Genomic DNA, 4,829 nt, shown 5'->3' with positions numbered 1-4,829 from the left:
ACACCACTACCACCTCACCTACTCCACTAAACCTAACCCATTACACCACTACCACCTCCACTTCACCTACTCCACTACACCACTATCACCTCACCTACTCCACTAAACCTAACTCACTACACCACTACCACCTCCACTTCACCTACTCTTTACCTACTACACACTCACCCTCTTCTATATATAGGAATCATGAATCATTGTAATATATAACAACATATCAATCAATAATAATATATACAATTTATTCTCTCTCTTTCTCTATACATTATTTCTTACATGGTATCAGAGCTGGTTTAAAACCTAGTATTTTCGCTTCCCCGGCGGGCGGCAACCTCACCTTAGCCGCCCGCCGGACCTCAACCTATTCCGCTGATAAAATCAACAAAGATTTGTGCAACTGTAGTCATGTGTGAGGCTGATGGAGACGAATTCTTCACCTCATATGACGAGACAGTCTGGAACTGGAAACACTGCAACATTCTGCTCTGGAATTCTGCAGCAGCTAGATTATAGCTTGGTTGAGTGCCAAGCTTTGGTTCTTCCACCCACTCTTGAACTTGCCCAGCAAAGTGTGAAGGTTCATGCTTGTGTTGGAGGGACTAGTGTGCGCGAAGATCAGCGCATTCTCTCCAGTGGGGTTCATGTTGTTGTTGGTACTCCTGGTCGTGTGTTTGACATGTTGCGGAGACAATCACTTCGCCCTGTTTGCATCAAAATGTTTGTCTTGGATGAAGCTGATGAAATGCTGTCACGAGGTTTTTAAAAATCAGATCTATGATATTTTCCAGTTGCTGCCACCCAAAATCCAGGTTGGGGTGTTCTCAGTTGCTGCCACCCAAAATCCAGGTTGGGGTGTTCTCTGCCACAATGCCACCAGAGGCTCTTGAAATCACCAGGAAATTCATGAATAAGCCTGGAAAGAGAAAAAGCTCATGCTAGGATTTGCGAAGTGATTCGCTGCAGGAATTTTGGCTTTGGATGAAACCCTTACCATACTCCACTCATTCTCTCCAACTGTTCTAATTTTTTATTTTTATTATTATTATTATTATATCAAATAATCAATGCACTCATGTTCCCCACTAACAGTGTCCACTTTTGACCCAAACCATTTTCAATCCATCATTTCTCCTTCACCTTTTGCACCCCACTCACCGACTCTCTCTCCACTTTATCACATGGGTTTGTCCCTCTCTCTCCTCCATTTGATTTCAAAAATCACTTATTTTTATTTATTTTTTCCAAATCACTTTTCCTCTTTTTTAAATACCCCACTTTATTTTGAAACAATCGCACTGATGTTTTTCATATAATCCATCTATAAATATTTTTTATCTATTTTCTTTCTCCCATGTTTTCTTTCATTTTATTTTTATTTTTTCAACAAAACACTCCCAAAACAAAAACAAAAAAAAAAAAAACAAAAAAAAAAAACAACATTTTACAAACTTGTCATTTCTTCATGCCGGGGATCAACCCCGATCAGCATTTTACACCATAAAAAATAAAAATAAAAAAATAAAAATAAAAATAAAAAATAAAAAAAAAACACAAAACAAAACAAAACAAAACACAACCAACACAAATCGGAACAGTGGGATTTTTCTTCTCGCCTATTCCGCCGGTCTTTTCTTCTTGCCTCCGTCCTGGGCGGTCCTTGACGGTGTTGCCTCCGTGTTTCCCACTCCACTGGGCACAATCACTACTCCCTGCTCCTCCACTGCAGCATATGGCGGCCCTCCAAATCGGAACATCACGGAGGCCTTCCGCTTCAGCTCATTGTTTTCTGCCTTTAGCACACTTATCTCTGCTCGCGCATCCTTATACATGCGCTGGAGCAGAGCCAGTTGGGCGTTTAACTGCTGCACCTCATTTGTCCTACTCTGCAGCCGGTTCGACAAGTTTGTAACCGCAGTCATGGTTTCCACACATGACTTCAATGTATACTGATTGGCTTCCACATCCGACTGCACTGCCATTCTTTGCTCCACAGACCGCATCGGAAAGTTCAACGGAGCAAAACCAGAGGTGTTTGGTTGAGGTTCACTGGCCACCGCACCAGTTCTCTCTCTTGTTGACTCATTGAGGTCAGGAAAGAGAGTGAGTAGACCACGGGATGAAGAGGCCATATTCTGGGTAGCTGAACGGGAAGAAGAGGCCATGTTTTTTGGGTTGCTGAGTGTTTCCGAGAAGGGTTGGATACAGAGTATTACAGAGTTTCTCTCTCAGCAAAGGAAGAGTTTTTTCAGAGGATTTTCAGAAGTTTTTTGTCTGCCTCAGCCTCAGCATCAACCTTGGTTAAATAGCGAGGCAGCCACGCGTATCGCGCGCCACTTGACGCCAGACGACAAACGGGCGCGCCAGCTAAGGCACTCACGTGCCTCGCCATCATGTCCGGCACATCTTTTTATGGATTGGGCACGCCTTTTGATGGCACGCCTTTTGAAAGATTGGGCACACCTTTTGAGGGTGCGACTTTTTAAGGGTCCGACAAGACTCTGTAAACTGTCCCGACATTGATTCCGGTTAGCTCCTTTATGGGTCCGACAAGACTCTGTAAACTGTCCCGACATAGATTCCGGTTAGTTTCTACAAGGGTCCGACAAGACTCTGTAAACTGTCCCGACATTGATTCCGGTTAGCTCCTTTATGGGTCCGACAAGACTCTGTAAACTGTCCCGACATAGATTCCGGTTAGTTTCTACAAGGGTCCGACAAGACTCTGTAAACTGTCCCGACATTGATTCCGGTTAGTTTCTACAAGGGTCCAGCAAGACTCCGTAAACTGTCACCACAACTGTCACAACATTGTCTGCTACAACGGTCCGACATGACCCCATAAACTGTCTTCTACATCGGTCTGACACCGCCATCCAGTGTCCTCTACACCGTTATGACACCACCATACAGTGTCCTCTACAACGTTATGACACCCCCATACAGTGTCCTCTACAACGTTATGACACCACCATCCAGTGTCTTCACCAATGGTCTGACACGACCATACAGTGTCTCTTATCCTCTTTTATTTTTATGTATTTTCTTGTTTTGTTACTCTCTCCAAACTCAAGTTGGTTAGTTCCTATCCCCCTTGAGTTTGCGGGGGGCTGTTAAAATCCACCTACTCTCCACCTACTTCACCCACTTAAACCTACTCCACTAAACCTAACCCACTACACCACTACCACCTCACCTACTCCACTAAACCTAACCCATTACACCACTACCACCTCCACTTCACCTACTCCACTACACCACTACCACCTCACCTACTCCACTAAACCTAACTCACTACACCACTACCACCTCCACTTCACCTACTCCTTACCTACTACACACTCACCCTCTTCTATATATAGGAATCATGAATCATTGTAATATATAACAACATATCAATCAATAATAATATATACAATTTATTCTCTCTCTTTCTCTATACATTATTTCTTACATAAAGGACATTCAATATTTTAATAATGTCTAAGGTCCCCCAAGTTGATCCAAAGAAAATTCACGTCACAGAGAAAATTGGTCCTAGAATTTCTCTGGACAAAATTTCTCTGGACTTTTCAAAATTTCTCTGACCTTCCCTAAACTTTCCACTGTAAATTTCTCTGCCCTCCCCTTCTCCAAATTTCTCTGCCTTCCATATACTTTCTACTCTCCCAGAGGAATTTCTTTGCCTTTCCACAAAATTACATCTCTAGAGAAATTTTAAATTTCTCTGCCCTCCCTGCCTCTCTTGGACTCAACACCCAGAGAAATTTGAAAATTTCTCTGACTTCACCGGCCTTCAATTGGTCAAAATGAATCCAAAGAAATTTGAAAACCCAAAGAAAATTGGTCAAAATGAACCGAGAGAAATTTGAATTTTCTCTGGGTTTGAGTGAAGAAGCTATAAAGATTTGAAATTTGAAATAAAAAAGTGAAACAATTGTAGGGGAATTTGAAATGTAAAGGTTGTGACAAAGTGTTGTAGGCATTTATGTAATAGAATAGTTAGAACATATGTAGTATACGTATGTTATGCATTTCACGGTTGTTTTGGTGAGATTGATATTAGTTAGTAGTAGTGGGTATTTAGTAGCTGATGTGAATGTAATTTGGGTTTTTCACAGATTGTGGGCTCCATTGGAATCTAATGGTCCAGTGCTATCGGGGCGTCGACATGATCAAGAAGAGTTGCAGATTATATCTGAAGACTACAAGACTGAGAAGGTCTGTGTGTGTGTGTGTGTGTGTTAGACACTGAATTTTTATATATACATTGAATTTATTTGAGTTGTTTGGTCTATGCTATGTTGAATCATTTCCCAAAAGCACATAAAAACACAAATGTATCTATTGAATTATTAATATGGGAATCTAATAGATGAGGTTTACAAAACCCAGAAAGCAATTCAGTAAGCTTCGACTCCTTATTTCTCTACTTTCGATATACTTCTCATATACTTCCCACTCTCTAGAAAAATTTCTCTGCCTTTCCACAACATTACCTCTCCAAAGAAATTTTGAAATTTCTCTGGCCTCTTTGCCTTTCTTGGACTCTAAGCTATTTTTTATTTACCTCTCTTCTTGGACTGTCATACTCATGAGAAAGAAAGGGCCATACAAGAAAGAGATGAATTGAATAAGCCTAGGAAATTAGAAATCAAATCAACCATTAGAAAGTGAATGTAGAAACAGATTATGAAGGCCATACCAGATTATGTTGCCACGGCACTGGCAGTGGGGCAGGAGGGTTCCTCCTAAGCTTCAATAGCAGCAAGTTTGCTTAGTGAAATGGCTTCTTAGCTGCGATCGGCAATCAAAAGCACTGGCCTTTGGAT

The 4,829-nt window shown here is 41.5% G+C and overlaps 1 long non-coding RNA gene across 1 annotated transcript; it reads left to right on the top strand.

The window, feature by feature from the left end:
• Positions 1–226: 226 nt before the first annotated feature.
• LOC145794998 (uncharacterized) lies at positions 227–3,425 on the top strand. Its single transcript, XR_014335056.1, has 2 exons — positions 227–809; positions 847–3,425. It is a non-coding gene; the product is annotated as an uncharacterized LOC145794998 (long non-coding RNA).
• Positions 3,426–4,829: the final 1,404 nt, after the last annotated feature.

Source organism: Camellia sinensis, chromosome 7 (assembly GCF_055761805.1).
Source record: "Camellia sinensis isolate YWXY chromosome 7, ASM5576180v1, whole genome shotgun sequence".
Lineage (NCBI taxonomy): Eukaryota > Viridiplantae > Streptophyta > Magnoliopsida > Ericales > Theaceae > Camellia > Camellia sinensis.
Note: the sequence above shows the minus strand (reverse complement) of the source record. Positions and strands in the feature narration are given on the sequence as shown.